General features: G+C 44.1%; 1 protein-coding gene and 1 pseudogene across 2 annotated transcripts in view; one reads left to right on the top strand and one right to left on the bottom strand.

The window, feature by feature from the left end:
• Positions 1 to 21,327, top strand: part of LOC148474906 (uncharacterized) — a 117,482-nt gene that overhangs the window by 33,339 nt on the left and 62,816 nt on the right. The window lies entirely within an intron of this gene.
• The window catches only part of LOC148474908 (uncharacterized), an 89,206-nt pseudogene that overhangs the window by 67,638 nt on the left and 241 nt on the right, over positions 1 to 21,327 (bottom strand). The window contains exons 2-7 of the transcript XR_015872815.1: positions 15,115 to 15,258; positions 14,041 to 14,232; positions 10,921 to 10,999; positions 10,706 to 10,803; positions 10,343 to 10,550; positions 1,079 to 2,318 (exon numbers count right to left, since the gene is read on the bottom strand). The product of XR_015872815.1 is annotated as an uncharacterized LOC148474908 (transcript). The remainder of the gene's footprint in view (positions 1 to 1,078; positions 2,319 to 10,342; positions 10,551 to 10,705; positions 10,804 to 10,920; positions 11,000 to 14,040; positions 14,233 to 15,114; positions 15,259 to 21,327) is intronic.

Here is a 21,327-nt window from a genome sequence, read left to right as displayed (position 1 = left end):
ACGGTGTTCCATATTTCCCAACATCACATCAATGAAAGCACAACAGTCGCCGACACACAGCACCAGCAGCCATTTGGGGCCAGTCTATAGAATACAGCTGAGGGATACATGAGGCACCTCAGTGATGACACAGGCTCCTAGTGAATAGACAGAATGTATTCTCATGGATGTTGTGTCATCCACCAGATGGCAGCACCCACTGTGTGTTACGCTGTAATTCTTACACAACCATCCTCCATTTACTATTCTTTTATCAGTCACCATCATATCACTCAGCCCTGTATACTGAAAGGATCATGATACACACATATAACATAGACTGATATGAAACAAAAGGTAAGGATGACCCTGCATAACTGAGCTTACACTCTAAGAGGCGGAACAGATACGTGGTATGGTAAGTAGTGGGATAACACTTGTGGCTGTTGGTGGGGAAAATTATTCCTGGATAAAATCACTCTGTCAGTTCCCATCTCTCCAGGCAGCTGGTACTGATACTGGCATAGCATCAGCTCCCGGTCATTGGATATTACAGGTACAATGCTGGCTACTGGCTGCAGACAGCTGGGAATCACAGATTGTTGTGGTGACAGTTTTATGACACTTAAATGGGATTTTCTTGAGAATGTTTGAAACAGTTAAAATTGTCCACTTGGTCGCGCAAGATGTCTTTTCTGCTTTTTAATCCATATGTGCCAAAGAGTCTCAGTCTTACTTGGATTGGGGGCAAGGTCCAAATCCCTCCTTAATCAAACATGCCCCCCAAATATAGCAAATAAGGAATCCCCCCCATATAGGAAGCACTGACTGATGGAATTAATTATATAAACCATCTCACTCCAATCACAGAATAAAACAAAACAAGATCATGTCCCACATTTTATCTTCCAACCACTGCTGGGAATCTATGTTACTTTAGGTCATTATGTAAGCATAATATGGTTTGTTATTATTGTAAGAAGGGATGCTATTATCTAACAGAATAAGGAAACTGTTATAAGTTCCACATAAAAGATCTGTCCAATCGCATGCTGGTGTAACTAGAGCTTTCAAACTTTTATCAGCTTATCAATATAACTTCTCAGTCTCACCAGTGTGACATTTCTGATGCCTAATAAGCATTGATTTCTGTGTGAAACATTCCCCACACTCAGAACATGGAAATGGTTTCTCACCTGTGTGACTTCTTTGATGTGAAACAAGAGATGATTTTTTTGTAAAACTTTTCCCACACTCAGAGCATGGAAATGGTTTCTCACCTGTGTGAGTTCTCTGATGTGCAACAAGCTGTGATTTCTCTGTAAACCATTTCCCACACTCAGAACATAGAAATGGCTTCTCACCTGTGTGACGTGTCTGATGCCTAACAAGCTTTGATTTTTCTATAAAACATTTCCCACACTCAGAACATGAAAATGGTTTCACACCTGTGTGAGTTCTCTGATGCGGGACAAGAGCTGATTTTTTCGTAAAACATTTCCCACACTCAGAGCATGCAAATGGTTTCTCACCTGTGTGATGTCTCTGATGTGCAACAAGCTGTGATTTATCTGTAAAACAATTCCCACACTCAGAACATAGAAATGGTTTCTCACCGGTGTGACATCTCTGATGCCTAACAAGCTTTGATTTTTCTATAAAACATTTCCCACACACGGAACATAGAAATGGCCTCTCACCTGTGTGACGTCTCTGATGCAAAACAAGTTCTGATTTCTGTGTAAAACATTTCCCACACTCAGAACATGGAAATGGTTTCTCACCTGTGTGACGTCTCTGATGCAAAACAAGATCAGATTTCTGTATAAAACATTTCCCACACTCAGAACATGGAAATGGTCTCTCACCTGTGTGACTTCTCTGATGTATAATAAGCTTTGATTTCTCTATAAAAGATTGTGGGCAATCAGAACATGGAAATGGCTTTTCACCTGTGTGATATCTCTTATGTGTTACAAGATTTGATTTCTGTGTAAAACATTTCCCACACTCAGAACATGGAAATGGTTTCTCACCTGTGTGACTTCTCTCATGTGTAACAAGAGATGCTTTCTTTTTAAAACATTTACCACATTCAGAACATGGAAATATTCTAATACGTGTATGAGCTGTACTATGTGTAGTAATAATGGAGTTGTCCGGAGAACATTCCTCCTGATTAGAGGGATCAGATGATATATCAGCACTGTGAGGTACTGGGTGTATATTTAGGGTAATGGGGATTTCTTCTGGAGAATACTGTGTGATGTTTTCTTCCTTTTTAACATCTGGAGGCAAGCTGAGATCTCCCTCCGAGGTCTTCCTGCGTTTCTGTCCATCTATTGGAAATGTTCATACTATTAGTGAGGTCAAGATGTTCAGTTGTTTAATTTAATTTTGCAAACTACAAAATGTATGTAAAAAAAAACAAAACATTTTTAACTGTTAGATACAGCATAAAGAAGATGACAGAAATGTCCTAATGAAGTGCACTAACAACTCAATCTTGTAAATTGCCATTTCTATTAATTGATATAAAACAATTTCTTTGAAACTGCAAAATAAAACAGCAGCAAATAGAAAAATCAGAAATATTTTTACACAAAAATTATAAATAAGATTGTATATTACAACTGAGTGGGTATCTGTCTGCCTTTCATTGTCCCTGTTATACTGTGTTATAGTCCTTTATATACATCACTTCGAGCTTTCCCTATAACCCTGATAATTGACACACGTGCAGTATTAGTACACCCCTAGTCTAACGGTCACTACAAAAATAATATAGGTGTGCCCCTTACACTGTGTAAGGAGCCATCTATTCAGAATATGAGGCTGCTAGAGAACAATATTCAGAATGCGTAAGCTTATATACCAATGATCTGCCTGTGAGTTATTACACTGCTTCCATTGTACATACAGGAGACTCCTTACACAGGTTATCAGTATGTGTCATAAGTAACAGTTCCGTCATTTTAGTTCATTGATACGTAATTGGTTATATCTCTGCGGTGTCAGCTGAACAATATATCCCACACCAAACAATGGTAAGATAAAGCCTGGTTTTCCCCTAACCAGGACTATGAGCTCCTTTGATACAGAATACATAGCCAGTGCTAGAGTAATGTCCACCCCACAGATGTCATCCAGTTTGGGTCATATCATTAGCATAGTAATATTCTGCGCTAACATGGGATTCCTATTTTACGATTAGACACTCTTTTTTGTGGGACAATTCCTTTGTTAGCGTCTTAACTCAGGTCGCCGATCGGTGTGTGGTTTTGTGTGTTAACATATACTGAATATAAACACTGAAACGCTGTCAGTAAGGATAGTATGAAAGACTGTAATAGAGGGTTGGACTGTGACCCCCTGGCTAGAATTTGGTTATGGAAGGTCTCAGAGATGAAGTGTGCCAACTGCACTGCTACTAAACAGGATACAGTTTATCCCATTAACTGCATGCATCAGAGGACTGACCTCCATCTGTAGTATAACAGGACTTTCAATGGTGTCTCACTGGAAAATAAAACCCCTAAAACTGGTGTCGACAAACGGAGCCAGAAAAAGCATACACTGCGTTGGATTTCATGCTTGTATCAACCAGTCATTCTGGTACAGATGACCATTACCCTCTGTTGACCTCAAAATTCTCCATAACATTAAAACGGTTGCCAGTCCAAACGGCAGAACTCAGGATTGATGAGATTTTCCCACAGTAAACCTTTAACTGTGATGTCATTCCAAGATGGAAAATAGGCATAATTTATGACCAGAGAGCCAATATATTCTTCCTGCTTCATGGTATTTATGACTGAACATAGTTTACAGTTCTGGCTTTTGTGGAGAAGTTTGGATTGCTTAACCCAAGCATTCATGCTCCTTTGAGATCGGGACACTCAGAGCAGTGTGAATAACCACTTCTCCCAAATACTCATCTATTACATGGTCTTGGCAGGAATTCTGCAGCTAATGGTCAAGAGTTCCAGGTAATTCAGAATGTGGTGCTAGCAAGATGGTCAATAGGGGCACAAGTTGGGGTCTTTCTTATGCCCAAGATAACCTCAGAGACTGTATCATTGTAACAGAATCTCCTCGGAACCTGCAGATCTTATCATTTTTATATTGATTAAGGAAACATCCGGAACCTCAGGACAAACAGAGGGCTTGTCAAATTGCTGGATTAAACTCCACAACAGCCTGGATAATGAGGTCCAGAAATTGGCAGAACAACTTAAACAACAGGAATTACACCAACAACTTCTCAGATGGTTACAGGACCTCCATCTTCATATGGACACTATGCAGGCCTCTCTGCCTTCCATGCCTAATTCCACCATCTTCCTTCGGGCTTAAATTGACTACCCCTGCCAAATATGATAGTGATCCTAAAGATTTCAGTAAATTTTGCAACTAGTGTGCTAATACATTTCAAGTTACAATATCAGAATTTTCCTTCTGCACGCATAAAGACTGCCTATACTATTTCTCGGTTAACAGGACAAGCTTTAGCCTGGGTTTCGCCTTTATGGGAGAAATCTGATCCTATATTATTTAACATCAATGAATTTCTGTCTTTAAGGAAAAAAGTGATGAACCTGGGAGATCTACTTCAACTGCTGTAGACATTCATCATCTACACCAGGGTCACCAGACTGTGCAATTTTGTCATTAACTTCCGGACTCTAGCATCTGAGTTGTCCCAGAATGAAGACGTTCTTATATCCATCATCTAACAAGGCCTCTCCAATAGCATCAAGGATGAGTTAGCCACTTGTGAGCTTCCTAAAACGACAGATGAACTTATCTCAATCTGTAACCGAGTTGGTCTACAATACAGAGAAAAGTCCTTAGAAAAAAAAAAAAGTCTGGATTTCCCAAAGTTTGTCATCTTTCCCCTTCTCGTTCTAAGTCTCCAGATGAGCCTATGCAATTTGGTACATCCAATCTCTTCCCTGAGGATCAGTTCGAAGCTTTGCTTACACTGTGGCTGCTCCTGAGCACATGATAAATGCTTGTCCCCACAAGCTGGGAAACAACACCTCCTAACCAATAATGAAGACGTTGGATAAGGAGTGGTCCTTCGCTCTCCTCAAAAGAGAGACTGTATATTTCGAGTGACTTTAAAGTTAGAACAGAATTCCATGACTTTGAAGCCTCCAGCATCACTGCAAAAATGGTCAATCAACTGGCCATTCCACTGAAGATGTCTTCATCTTTTTTCCTGACACCATTGGATGGTAGCTGACTTCCTGGGGGTACCATCAAACCGTTCCAGTGACACTTCAAGTCAGAATTTTACATGCAGTAGACTTGCATGTCATTCCTAAAGAATACAGTCCTGTTGTTTTGGGCTTCCCATGGATGCAGTGTCATAATCCCCATATAGACTGGTCCTCGCCCAAAGTTCTGTCTTGGGGTCCCCAGTGTTCTGAACAATGTTTACAAACTGTGAACCTCCATTGTGTTGCCTCCAAAGAAAGTCCATTTCTGTTGCCTTATAGACAATTTCAAGAAGTTTTCTCTAACGAATCAGCTGAGACTTTACCACCTCACTATGAATGGGACCTTCCCATTGACTTGCTCCCAGTCAAGGTACCTCATTGTGGAAAAGTCTCCCCACTCTCTAAAATCCAGGCCATATCTGAGTACATCTGTGAGAATCTGGAATGTGGATTAATTCTTCCCTCCTTCTCAACAACAGAAGGTGGGTTCTACTTTGTTAAAAAGTAAGATGCGCCCTTGCATTGATTACCACAAGCGGAACGATATTGCAATCAAAATTCGTTATCCATTCCTTCTTATTATGGAGTTTTTTGATCATGTAAAAGGAGCTACCATACCATCTTCTCTAAACTCTACCTGCAAAGTGCTTACAACTTAATCTGCATCAGACAAGGTGGCTGATTAGTGACTTTAGCACACAAAATGGACAATATGAGTACCTTGTGATGCCTTCAGTCTCAAAGGAGATTTCTGAGGACTTTAGAAGAAGTTGTTGATGCTCACCAGTCTTTAAAAGGTTACAAAACCATCTCTAAAGAGTTTGTACTCCACCAAACAGTCAGACAGATTGTGTATGTACTAGTAGTAGTCGATCAACAAAGATCACGCCAAGAGCAAGGCATCTAATAGTTCGCAAGGTCACAAAGGAACCCAAGGTAACTGCTAAGCAACTGAAGGCCTTTCTCACATTAGCCAATGTTAATATTCATGAGTCCATCATCAGGAGGACACTGAACAACAATGATGTGCATGGCAGGATTGCAAGGAGAAAGCCGCTGCTCTGCAAAAAGAACACTGCTGTCTGTCTGCAGTTTGCTAAAGATCACCTGGACAAGTCAGAAGACTATTGGAACAATGTTTTGTGGACAGGCGAGTCCAAAATAGAGCTTATTGGTTTACATGGGAAGCCTTATGTTTGGAGAAAGGAGAACACTGCATTCCAGCATAAAAACCTCATACCATCTGTGAAACACGGTGGTGGTGGCGGTGGTGGTATCATGGTTTGGGCCTGTTTTGCTTCATCTGGGCCAGGACGATTTGCCATCATTGATGGGACAATGAATTCTGAATTGTATCAGAATATTCTAAAGGTAAATGTCAAGACATCTGTCTATGAGCTGCATCTCAAGAGAACGTGAGTTATTCAGCAAGAGAATGGTTAAAGAAGAATACATTTATAGTTTTGGAATGGCCTGTTACGATTCTCAAACGAAGATGAGATTGCAGGACTAGCGTTTCCGCTAGGCTGTTTCAGCGGGGCGTCGCGCCCTGCCCTATTTCTGAAGAGCAGAAAGCACCCTGCCCTCCAGCTTGGCGCCCCACTGAAACAGCTGCGGGTTCCGTCCTGCACCCATGGGCCGCAGTGTCCCGTGGGTGGGGAAAACGGCAGAGCGCTTGGGGGCAGCCCAGCATGTCCGTAAGTGCCGGGCACACCCCCAAGAGTGACGAGAAGGGGTCGCGTCATAAAGACACATCCCTTTTCATTGACCTCACACCCTTTTTGGGGAATGCGCAGAAGTGCCCTTGCTCTAGGTCCGGTGCCCTGCCTGCCGCCGGACCTAGAGTGAACACTACAGGACTGCTGACCAAAGACTAGACAGGGTAATGATGTGGCAGTCCTTCCACTAAGGAGACTAGCTGGAGTGTGGCACTAGCAGCGACAGGTCACTAAGGTCTTAGGAATGTCTAGGGACTGTAGTGCAGCTAGAACGCTAGGCAAGGAATGACTAGGTACAGGGTTTAAGCTGAAGGGCAGGAGCGATGAGGACTGTGGTATGCAGGATTTCAGACAAGACAAAACAGGCAAGAATCTGGCAAGGACAAGGCAGACTAGACTAGACTGGCAAAAAGAAGACAGGCAAGACTGGGCTGGCAAAGACATGATAGAAAGGACTGGACTGGCAAAGACAAGACAGACAGGACTAGAGTACGGACATGACTGGACAAACACGAAACAGACAAGGCCCAATTGATGTGACAAGAATACTGACAGGAGTACAGTGCGGCTAATGAGTAGCCAAGGTACAGACAGAGTTCGAAGTGGCCTAGTGGCCGAGGTGCAGCTGAGGCAGCCGAGATGGTCTTGACAAGGTTGCGGCCTAGGAGCCGAGATGCAGCTTTGAGAGCTGATATACTTGGTAAGGGTGCGGCCTAGTGCCCGAGGTGCGGCTGAGGCAGCCGAGATGGTCTTTTCATGGTTGCGGCCTAGAAGCTGAGATGCGACTGAGACACCCAGGGTGCAGCTACTGAGCCTTGGTGGTACATATACAGTCTGAGGCCTAGCAGGGCCATAATACAGGAACCAGACTGCAGACAGGAGTACTCAGACGCAGCAAGAACACAAACTGGAGGAGGCGAGGTGGAGAACACTGCTGGTAGAATAGCTGGGAATAAACTGACATGGCTTGATGCGGCCTTGCAGGAACCAAACAGCAGACAGGTGAACTGAGATGCTGCAGTAAAACACACTGGAGGCAGCGAGGTGGAGAACCCTGCAGGTAACATAAGCTGAATGCAGACTGACAGGAGTGTAGTCATAATACTGCAGGGCTGGATAGAGACAGGATCAGAATGCAAAAACAGTAGAACTTAGTAGACCGGCAAGAATTCAGGTAACTGTGAACAGAGCAACATACACTGGTAGTCAGACAGTATAACCGGCATGGAGTGAAGGGCTGGCTGTAATTTAACAGATGCAGGGTCCAATCAGAGCAAAAACCTGCAAGCCTCCCTAATGACAGACTAGTGTGCACCTGGCCTGTGCACACAGACAATTAATTAGTGTGCAGCCGAAGTTTGCACAGAGACAGAAAGGCAGGATTACAGTTTAGCTGAAAACAGACTAGAAAGGATTTCCAGCTGCCTGCAACAGTCTGGGACTTATCCCCGCCTCCTTCTCCAGCTGTATTTCGATTTAACCATTCATTTAACTAATTTTTATTAAGCTCCTTTTTTATTTATTTAATCATTGGTATATTAGCTTGCATATTTACTTAGATGTTTTTATCCAGTTGAATCTATATGTATATTTTTTATTTGAAAGATGTTTCTAATAAATTGACTTACATTTGTCATGAGTCTATACCTTTAAGACATACATGGGGAGAAAACAGCGCAGTATTGTTTATTGTATTACATGTGTGTTTTGGGATCTAGTGCACCATTCCCTTGATTTAAGACAGCTGCAGCATCCCGCCTAGAGAAAGCGCAACACCTCACTATTCCCCCCCTTTCTTCAGTTATAGTTATAATAGTCTGAAGTATCCTATTTATGCTATGGACTGTAATAGTGCTTCAAGTGCCAAGTCTTTAGTCTGCTGTTATCTAGATCACAGGTTCTCAAACTCGGTCCTCAGGACCCCAAACAGTGCATGTTTTCCAGGTCTCCTCAAAGAATCACAAGTGACAGAATTAGCTCCACCTGTGGATCTTTTCACATGTGTCCGTGAGTAATGACTACACCTGTGCACCTGCTGGGTGACCTGGAAAATGTGAACTTTGTAGGGTACTGAGGACCAAGTTGAGAACCACTGATCTAGATGCTGATCTCTTCCACCAAAGGCAGAATATCAGCCCGAAAAACCTTTCATTGAATGCCATTTGCCAATTGAACAGGCCAAGACTCTGTGGCATTGCTGACTCAAGCCTCTGTTAAAATTAGTTTAAGAGAGGCCCATTAATCCCAAAAACAACTATGAGCATGGTCTCACACTTCCCATCCATGGCCTTTTATGGCTGAATTGAGGGTGGAAATGACTGTAGATTTGGTAAGTGTTGCTATGTGGACAGCCACCCTAGGAGGTAACTCCCAAAGTGCTGTGTGGTTTTCAGCAAAAAGTAGATCTACGAGGCACCTTAAACTCTTTGTCTGGATGTAGCCAGGCCTCCTCCTCCAAAGCCTCAGAAAATAGGGAAAAAACACTCTACTTTTAATTGTGCTTGACTAAGAAAGACCACCATGAGGAAAACTCAACCTCCTGGATATTGAGAACTTGGCAGAATGCCTCAGCCAGAGGCTGGGGATATTATACAGCAAGATACATATGTAATTTACATACGAAAATTGGCAGAGCTTGTTCCCTGGATCAGTGCAATCCCTCAAGGAGCTGGTACTGGCACCTAGTGAGCATTTAACCAGTCCCACTGAAATAGCCAACCAAAGACCAAAAGGGGAGAGAAACTATTAAGCTCTTACCTGAGACACCTGTTTATTTGGCAGCAGTAGAGTCCCTGCCATTTTACCATAAGCTCTCACATTGAGTGGCTTGCTGCAGTAACATCGCCCATCGTACCCCTGCCACCAGCCACCGGGGCCTAAAAATATACTTTTGTAACCGGGGTGACCACAAGCTGCTTAGCACTACCTGCAGGTAAGCTGTGATTGCACTTACCTTCTGCAGCTGACTCCCGGGATGCAGCTAGCGGCTCCTACACATGAATTCTTGGTCCCCAGGAGTTTAATATGATCAGTCCCCTAGTAAGGAAGCCACTGGGAGTCCATACTAAGGGAGCCGACTGCGGCTGACAGGCAAATGGAGAGCAATGCCGTCATTCCACTCCAGCCGATGCTTTTGGTAACTCCTACAAAGGCACCATAGCACTTCAGATCCATGGAAAATAAAATCAGAAGTGTTCCAAAGGCACGCAATCTAACGCTGAGGTCCAACTGGATGTTGGAGGGGCATATAGGGGAGGGAGCATCAGTTCAGAATGGTAACTAGTTATGTGCTTTCTCCAGTGCCCAGTATCTACACCCAGAGTAAGCAGTGTTCCCCGGAAAGGTAGAGAAAATATATTGTTGCAGTGGCTGAGCAAGGAGATTATGTGACTTTCTTCTGTAATAAGCATTTTTACTCACCTGTGCTGATATCTGTAGGGATTTCCTCCTCCTTACACTGCTGATCACCCCTTACATACATCTCTTCTTCTTCCTCTATATCTTCTGCCTTTATATCAGTCACATACGTCTCTTCTTCTCCCTCTATATCTTCTGCCTTAATATCAGTCGCATACGTCTCTTCTTCTCCCTCTGTAAGTTCTAGCTTGATATTAGTTAGAACTTCAACCTAAATAATCCACAGAATAAAATAAAACGTTCATATTGCCTGATATCATTGAAATTAAACATATGAATATCAGACCAGAAGACACAAACAGCCTTTTACACGTCACCTAGTAAATAGTAGCTTTGCTATTTGGTGAGACCCTAAATCCCATCTACCTGATGCTCCTGTGGGATCCTGTGATTCTCCTCTGTACAGTCCTGAGAATAAAGAGGACGAGGACATCTCTCTGGGGTATTTCTGTTACTGGGTCCATCTGTAGGAGACACACAGTGACTGAGCACATTGTATATATGTGATTATCAGATGATGTGTATATAGGGGGCCCCCATACCTGCTCTCCCCTGTACAATAAATTACAGTCTCCTCTTACCCAGTGATGTGAGGGGCCGGTGATTCTCCATCATCACGTCCTTGTACAGACCCCTGTGTTCCTCTATATACTCCCACTCCTGCATGGAGACATAGACAGTGACATCCTGACACCTTATAGAAGGGCTTGACAAATATTTGTAAAATCTAGGAGCCAGCTTAAAAGTTTAGGAGCCACCATCATCCGCAACCTAAATATATAAAAACTTGTATAAACCACCACACATGATCATTCAATGTCCCTCAACCTCCCCACATGCCAACAGACCACCACACATGCCCCTTCAATGGTTATCAGATTCTGCCACATGCTCATACATATTCATATTGTGCCACACCCTAGTGCGCAAATGCAAAGTATGCCAGACAGTATGACCCAAATACATAGTATGCCAGACAGTATGACCCAATGCATAGTATGCCAGACAGTATGACCCAAATGCATAGTATGCCAGACAGTATGACCCAAATACATAGTATGCCAGACAGTTTGACCCAATGCATAGTATGCCAGACAGTATGACCCAAATGCATAGTATGCCAGACAGTATGACCCAAATGCATAGTATGCCAGACAGTATGACCCAAATGCATAGTATGCCAGACAGTATGACCCAAATGCATAGTATGCCAGACAGTATGACCCAAATGCATAGTATGCCAGACAGTATGACCCAAATGCATAGTATACCAGACAGTATGACCCAAATGCATAGTATGCCAGACAGTATGACCCAAATGCATAGTATGCCAGACAGTATGACCCAAATGCATAGTATGCCAGACAGTATGACCCAAATGCATAGTATGCCAGACAGTATGACCCAAATGCATAGTATGCCAGACAGTATGACCCAAATGCATAGTATGCCAGACAGTATGACCCAAATGCATAGTATGCCAGACAGTATGACCCAAATACATAGTATGCCAGACAGTATGACCAAATTCATACCCATGTGGGATGATGAGTCATAGAAGTACGTAGGATGATACATGTGTAACTTGGGGAGGGATGGTGGGAGAGGGACACTTAGGGAGTTTTATCCCTGACTGTTGAGCAGGGTGCAGGAGTTTATTAATTAAATTACAGTGGGGCAGTACTGGGGGCAAGGAGGAGGTTAGGGGCAGGCAGTACTCAGCGCAGTATTTACCTCCTTCTTCCTGCTGGAGCCCAGCATGAGCTGCAGCCTCGGCTTGTCCTTCAGCACCAGGATGCACAGCTTTTAGCTCCCTCCTGGCCTGTGCAGTGTCCACCTCCAGCTTCCTGTGTGCAGAGAGCTGGCTCAAGGAGTCAAGGATGGAGGCCCGGCACCAACAACATGATGGGGGCAACAACGCTGATGAAGCAGCCGGGAGAGTCATAGGGTGACTGTCAGGGAAGGGGTGCAAAGCCTGAGGAGGAGAACGCAGAGGTGCTGCTGAAGAGCTGCTGGACTTGAATAGCAGTGTGGCACGCTGGCGGGCAGGGAGGGAGACAGTGCAGGCGGCATAACAATTGGCTGGAGAGAAACTGTAGGAAGCATGGCACTTGGCTGCGGAGACACTGCAAGCAAGGATTGGCTGCGGTGCGGGCGCCTAGCACGGTGCACACAGCTAGATCATAGCATGTCCTGTGGGACGGACCCGCTCGTTTACTCAAAGTGTGTCCTGCCTCCCTGGATAATCTGGTCGCTAGGCAGCAAAATCTGGCCCCCAGGATTTGTCAAGTTCTGCCTTATAGGAACCTGACACACACAGTGACACAGTCATCACCCAGACACATCCTCTGGTGTAACTGTATAATGTCCCATTCCCAGCAGTCACCTCTCCAGTCATCACCCAGACACATCCCCTGGTGTTACTGTATAATGTCCTATTCCCAGCAGTCACCTCTCCAGTCATCACCCAGACACATCCCCTGGTGTTACTGTATAATGTTCCATTCCCAGCAGTCACCTCTCCAGTCATCACCCAGACACATCCCCTGGTGTTACTGTATAATGTCCTATTCCCAGCAGTCACCTCTCCAGTCATCACCCAGACACATCCCCTGGTGTTACTGTATAATGTCCTATTCCCAGCAGTCACCTCTCCAGTCATCACCCAGACACATCCCCTGGTGTTACTGTATAATGTCCCATTCCCAGCAGTCACCTCTCCAGTCATCACCCAGACACATCCCCTGGTGTTACTGTATAATGTCCTATTCCCAGCAGTCACCTCTCCAGTCATCACCCAGACACATCCCCTGGTGTTACTGTATAATGTCCCATTCCCAGCAGTCACCTCTCCAGTCGTCACCAAGACACATCCCCTGGTGTTACTGTATAATGTCCCATTCCCAGCAGTCACCTCTCCAGTCATCACCCAGACACATCCCCTGGTGTTACTGTATAATGTCCCATTCCCAGCAGTCACCTCTCCAGTCATCACCCAGACACATCCCCTGGTGTTACTGTATAATGTCCTATTCCCAGCAGTCACCTCTCCAGTCATCACCCAGACACATCCCCTGGTGTTACTGTATAATGTCCCATTCCCAGCAGTCACCTCTCCAGTCGTCACCAAGACACATCCCCTGGTGTTACTGTATAATGTCCCATTCCCAGCAGTCACCTCTCCAGTCATCACCCAGACACAACCCCTGGTGTTACTGTATAATGTCCCCATTCCCAGCAGTCACCTCTCCAGTCATCACCCAGACACATCCCCTGGTGTTACTGTATAATGACCCATTCACAGCAGTCACCTCTCCAGTCATCACCCAGACACATCCCCTGGTGTTACTGTATAATGTCCCATTCCCAGCAGTCACCTATCCAGTCATCACCTGGACACATCCCCTGGTGTTACTGTATAATGTCCCATTCCCAGCAGTCACCGTCATCACCCGGACACATCCCCTGGTGTTACTGTATAATGTCCCATTCCCAGCAGTCACCTCTCCAGTCATCACCCGGACACATCCCCTGGTGTTACTGTATAATGTCCCATTCCCAGCAGTCACCTCTCCAGTCATCTCCCAGACACATCCCCTGGTGTTACTGTATAATGTCCCATTCCCAGCAGTCACCTCTCCAGTCATCTCCCAGACACATCCCCTGGTGTTACTGTACAATGTCCCATTCCCAGCAGTCACCTCTCCAGTCAGCAGCTGAATGATCTTGTTGGTGAGTTCCAAAATCTTCTGGTCATTGTCCCTCTCATGCATCAATGAGTGAGGTGGAAGCACGATGATGGGGCTCTTGGTCCTGCTCAGTCCTCCAGAAACACGGGGACGGCTGCTGGGTGTCTCACATTCACCGGATGTCTTTTTCACTAGTGTGTAATCCTGTGTATTGGAAAATACACTATCACTGCTTTCAAGCCCAGATCACCTTTTCTATTCAGTCATGTACCTGTTTTTACTATAGATATAAGAGATGTCACTGTGACACCCCCAGATCCTCTCACCTCCCCAGTCATTCTCTGTATTATTATTATAGATATAAGTGATATCGCTGTGACACTCCCAGATCCCCTCACCTCCCCAGTCATGTCCCTGTATTATTACTATAGATATAAATGATGTCACTGTGACACTACCAGATCCCCATCACCTCCCTAGTCATGTCCTTGTATTATTACTATAGATATAAGTGATGTCACTGTATTATTACTATAGATATAAGTGATGTCACTGTGACACTACCAGATCCCCTCACCACCAGTCATGTCCCTGTATTATTACTATAGATATAAGTGATGTTACTGTGACACTCCCAGATCCCCTCACCTCCCCAGTCATGTCCCTGTATTATTACTATAGATATAAGTGATGTAACTGTGACACTCCCAGACCCCCTCACCTCCCCAGTCATGTCCCTGTATTATTACTATAGATATAAGTGATGTCACTGTGACACTCCCAGATCCCCTCACCTCCCCAGTCATCTCCCTGTATTATTACTATAGATATAAGTGATGTCGCTGTGACACTACCAGATCCTCTCACCTCCCCAGTCATGTCCCTGTATTATTACTATAGATATAAGTGATGTCACTGTGACACTCCCAGATCCCCTCACCTCCCCAGTCATGTCCTTGTATTATTACTATAGATATAAGTGATGTCACTGTGACACTCCCAGATCCCCTCACCTCCCCAGCCATGTCCCTGTATTATTACTATAGATATAAGTGATGTCACTGTGACACTACCAGATCCTCTCACCTCCCCAGTCAGCAGGTAGATGATCTCTAGGGTGAAGTTTAGTATCTTCTCAGTCATGTCACCCTTTCCCTTGTCCATCCTCTGGGAATCAGTATTGCATCTCATCCTCGTGTGAGAAAAGACTTCTCCTCACAGCTCGGTTGTCTAAGAGCAAGTGAAATAATTGTAATTAACTCCACAGAGTACACATGTAAACATAGGGACTGATTTAGATGTAGAAGCAGTAACGATGTTTGTGCAGCTGAGCAATTGTTTGCTAATGCGATCGTGCAAACTAAAGTGTGCGCCGACATAGACATCACTATTATTTGAGACGAATTCTGCGACCCATGGGTGGTTCAGGGTGGAGATTGGCAGGTGACTTGTCTTTCCAAAAAGAGAAAATATCGTGGGTGTGTTATGGGAGTGTCCTGGGCATATTTTGGATCCACCAGCACAAATTAGCATTGCTCAAATATGCAAGAGCGTGTTGCACGGTAGTGCACAAGGAGAATGCTTACACTTCTATTTCCATATATCGCACTTGAGAATCTATGAGAAGTTGCAGCCGCACACGATCTGCCTGCGCCTCTGACTCAGGCCTATAGGAGGATACGAAGCACTGAGTCACCGTTAGGTCCTTCTCTACTCCCCGAGTCATAGAGCCCTGGTCACAGGAGCTGTACAAGACTCTCAGTGACTGTCACACAATGCTGTATTGCTAAAGGTTACAGCACTACCACTCATGGCCAGGAGTATAGAACCTCTGATACACATTTACTTCAATTAATACCAGTTACAAAGTGGAGAGATTGGGGATACTGTGGTCTCTTGAATATATATATATATTATATAATTAGCTGGGATACCCCGCGTTAAAGAATGGACCTTGAAGTACATCTGCAGCCTTAATTTTCTACATTGAAGCCCAACATTGGAGAGCAGGGCTTAACAAATTTTTCTAAAATCTAGGAGCCAGGATGAAAGTGTAGGAGCCAGACCACCGTCCCCCCCAAAAAATTACAGGAGTGAGTGAGAAGCACAGCTCCCCTTCTCCACCCTCCAGTAATAACGGACAACATTTCACATAAAATAATGGTGCCAGAAAGTACAACTAAACCCCCCTCCCCTTGTGGTCACACCACTATCCCTCTGAAGCCGCTCCGCAATCCCTGGCCACGCATAGCCCCTACTACCGGAGAGCTCTATGCAGCCGGAGATAGGAGACAGTAGACAGCCAGGACGTACAGGAGGATCAGCGTAGACTGGGACAGACAGCAGGGATCAGAGCAGGCCAAGATGGAAAGGAGTCGTCAGCGCAGGCCGGGATGGACAGAGGCACAGCAGTCACCACAGGGGACACTCAGAACATGCACTCCTGTGCATGATATGAACACCGCAATACTATAGGCACGAATCTCCGCCTAAGCTGATGAGGATCTGCTTCCTCCCTCACTGCAAAATCTAGTAGCCAGGCAGCAAAGTAGCCATGGCGATCTGGCCCCCGGGATTTGTCGAGCCCTGATTGGAGAGCATGACATATGAATATCTGCTTAAAGGAATGAGTAACTGTCAGTGCAGGTGCAGTGTGACAGTTGATCCTCTGACTCACTGCTCTTCTGTTGTACTCTGCCACACATTCTAGATAATTAGAAATTTTTCAAACCCCACATAAAATAATATCATTCATAATCATGATAATAACAGCACCAATAGGAAACCAAAGGCCGCTCCCATTGCATAATAGTAATAATAACAAGCCATACCTGTATAATGATAATACCAAGACACCACAGGGTACTCCCCCTGCATAATAATAATAATAATAATAATAATAATAATAAAAAGACACCAAATGCTGCTCCTCCTGCATATTAATCTTTACAAGAAGAGGAAACCAGAGGCTGATCAGTCCTGCATAATAATAAAAGGACACCACAGGCTTCTCCATTTAATAATAATAACAGGACACTATAAGATGCTCCCCCTGTCCTATAATTACAACAGGACACCACAGGATGCTCCCCCTGAATAATAATAACTGGACACTACAGACTTCTCCCCCTATATAATAATAATAATAACAACAACAGGACACCACAGGCTGCTCCTCCTGTATAATAACAAGAAATGACAAACTGCTCCCACTGCATAATCTTAATGAAAGAACATGTATATAATAAAACCAGGACACTACTGGCTGCTCCCCAATACAATAAAACCTACTGGACAACACTGTATAATATTAACAGGACACCAAAGGCTGCTCCTTCTGTATAATAATAACAGGACACCACAGGCTGCTCCCCCTGTATAATAATAACTACAGGACACCACAGACTGCTCCCCCTGTATAATAATAACAAGACACCATAGGCTGCTCCCCCTGTATAATAATAACAACAACAACAACAGGACACCACAGGCTGCTCTCCCTGTATAATAATAATAATAATAATAACAGGACACCAGAGGCTGCTCCCCCTGTATAATAATAATAACATGACACCACAGTCTGCTCTCCCTGTATAATAATAATAACAGGACACCACAGGCTGCTCACCCTGCATAATAATAATAACAGGACACCACAGGCTGCTTCCCCTGTATAATAACAGGACACCACAGGCTGCTCCCCCTGTACAATAATAATAACAGGACACCACAGGCTGCTCCCCTGTTTAATAATAGTAATAGGACACCACAGTGCTGCCCCTGTATAATAATAATAATAACAACAACAGGACACCACAGTCTGCTGCCCCTGTATAATAATAATAATAACAACAACAGGACACCACAGTCTGATCTCCCTGTATAATAATAACAGGACACCACAGGCTGCTCACCCTGCATAATAATAATAACAGGACACCACAGGCTGCTTCCCCTGTATAATAATAACAGGACACCACAGGCTGCTCCCCCTGTACAATAATAACAACAACAACAACAGGACACCACAGGCTGCTCTCCCTGTATAATAATAATAATAATAATAATAATAATAATAATAATAATAATAACAGGACACCAGAGGCTGCTCCCCCTGTATAATAATAATAACATGACACCACAGTCTGCTCTCCCTGTATAATAATAATAACAGGACACCACAGGCTGCTCACCCTGCATAATAATAATAACAGGACACCACAGGCTGCTTCCCCTGTATAATAACAGGACACCACAGGCTGCTCCCCCTGTACAATAATAATAACAGGACACCACAGGCTGCTCCCCTGTTTAATAATAGTAATAGGACACCACAGGCTGCTGCCCCTGTATAATAATAACAACAACAGGACACCACAGTCTGCTGCCCCTGTATAATAATAATAATAACAGGACACCACAGGCTGCTGCCCCTGTATAATAATAATAATAATAATAATAATAATAATAATAATAACAACAACAGGACACCACAGTCTGCTCTCCCTGTATAATAATAACAGGACACCACAGGCTGCTTCCCCTGTATAATAATAACAGGACACCACAGGCTGCTCCCCCTGTACAATAATAACAACAGGACACCACAGGCTGCTGCCCCTGTATAATAATAATAACAACAGGACACCACAGGCTGCTGCCCCTGTATAATAATAACAGGACACCACAGGCTGCTGCCCCTGTATAATAATAATAATAATAACAACAACAACAGGACACCACAGTCTGCTGCCCCTGTATAATAATAATAATAACAGGACACCACAGGCTGCTGCCCCTGTATAATAATAACAGGACACCACAGGCTGCTCCCCCTGTATAATAATAATAATAACAGGACACCACAGGCTGCTCCTCCTGTATAATAATAATAACAGGACACCACAGGCTGCTGCCCCTGTATAATAATAATAATAACAGGACACCACAGTCTGCTCTCCCTGTATAATAATAATAACAGGACACCACAGGCTGCTCACCCTGCATAATAATAATAACAGGACACCACAGGCTGCTTCCCCTGTATAATAATAACAGGACACCACAGGCTGCTCCCCCTCTACAATAATAATAACAGGACACCACAGGCTGCTGCCCCTGTATAATAATAATAATAACAACAACAGGACACCACAGTCTGCTGCCCCTGTATAATAATAATAATAATAATAATAACAGGACACCACAGGCTGCTGCCCCTGTATAATAATAATAATAACAACAGGACACCACAGGCTGCTCCCCCTGTATAATAATAATTTACAGGACACCACAGGATGCCCCCCCTGTATAATAACTACAGGACACCACAGGATGCCCCCCCCCCCTGTATAATAACTACAGGACACCACAGGCTGCTGCCCCTGTATAATAATAATAATAACAGGACACCACAGTCTGCTCTCCCTGTATAATAATAATAACAGGACACCACAGGCTGCTCACCCTGCATAATAATAATAACAGGACACCACAGGCTGCTTCCCCTGTATAATAATAACAGGACACCACAGGCTGCTCCCCCTCTACAATAATAATAACAGGACACCACAGGCTGCTGCCCCTGTATAATAATAATAATAACAACAACAGGACACCACAGTCTGCTGCCCCTGTATAATAATAATAATAATAATAATAATAACAGGACACCACAGGCTGCTGCCCCTGTATAATAATAATAATAACAACAGGACACCACAGGCTGCTCCCCCTGTATAATAATAATTTACAGGACACCACAGGATGCCCCCCCTGTATAATAACTACAGGACACCACAGGATGCCCCCCCCCCTGTATAATAACTACAGGACACCACAGGCTGCTGCCCCTGTATAATAATAATAATAACAGGACACCACAGTCTGCTCTCCCTGTATAATAATAATAACAGGACACCACAGGCTGCTCACCCTGCATAATAATAATAACAGGACACCACAGGCTGCTTCCCCTGTATAATAATAACAGGACACCACAGGCTGCTCCCCCTCTACAATAATAATAACAGGACACCACAGGCTGCTGCCCCTGTATAATAATAATAATAACAACAACAGGACACCACAGTCTGCTGCCCCTGTATAATAATAATAATAATAACAGGACACCACAGGCTGCTGCCCCTGTATAATAATAATAATAACAACAGGACACCACAGGCTGCTCCCCCTGTATAATAATAATTTACAGGACACCACAGGATGCCCCCCCCCCTGTATAATAACTACAGGACACCACAGGCTGCTGCCCCTGTATAATAATAATAATAACAGGACACCACAGTCTGCTCTCCCTGTATAATAATAATAACAGGACACCACAGGCTGCTCACCCTGCATAATAATAATAACAGGACACCACAGGCTGCTTCCCCTGTATAATAATAACAGGACACCACAGGCTGCTCCCCCTCTACAATAATAATAACAGGACACCACAGGCTGCTGCCCCTGTATAATAATAATAATAACAACAACAGGACACCACAGTCTGCTGCCCCTGTATAATAATAATAATAATAACAGGACACCACAGGCTGCTGCCCCTGTATAATAATAATAATAACAACAGGACACCACAGGCTGCTCCCCCTGTATAATAATAATTTACAGGACACCACAGGATGCCCCCCCTGTATAATAACTACAGGACACCAAAGGATGCTGCCCCTGTATAATAATAATAACAACTGGACACCACTTACTCCTATTATATAATAATACCTGACAGCACAACCACAATTTCCCCTGACGGTTGCTTATAATTAGGGCATCACGGTCGCCCTTAGGAGGCTGCTGACTTGTCTTATTGCACATTTGGGTGTAATACTGACCTCTGGATGGATACTGGCGCTAATTATACCTTACTAGTTACAGCTCAGGGAGCGCAGCCTTATATCCTTCCCCAGCTCCTGTTATGTATCATATGGTATATACAGTACATACATGTTATACCTATTATGTGTTATTCCCTGACCTCTCATTACTGTTATTATTACTCTGCAGCTGCTGCTATAACCGGACAACACGGGTCACTCCCCCTGTATAATAATAACAGGACACCACAGGTCACTCCCCCTGTATAATAATAACAGGACACCACAGGTCACTCCTCCTGTATAATAATAATAATAATAACAGGACACCACAGGTCGCTCCCCCTGTATAATAATAACAGGACACCACAGGCTGCTCCCCCTGTATAATAATAACAGGACACCACAGGCTGCTCCCCCTGTATAATAATAACAGGACACCACAGGCTGCTCCCCCTGT

This window comes from Taudactylus pleione, unplaced genomic scaffold, assembly GCF_031769625.1.
Source record: "Taudactylus pleione unplaced genomic scaffold, aTauple2 ptg000800l, whole genome shotgun sequence".
Taxonomy (NCBI): Eukaryota; Metazoa; Chordata; class Amphibia; order Anura; family Myobatrachidae; genus Taudactylus; species Taudactylus pleione.
Note: the sequence above shows the minus strand (reverse complement) of the source record. Positions and strands in the feature narration are given on the sequence as shown.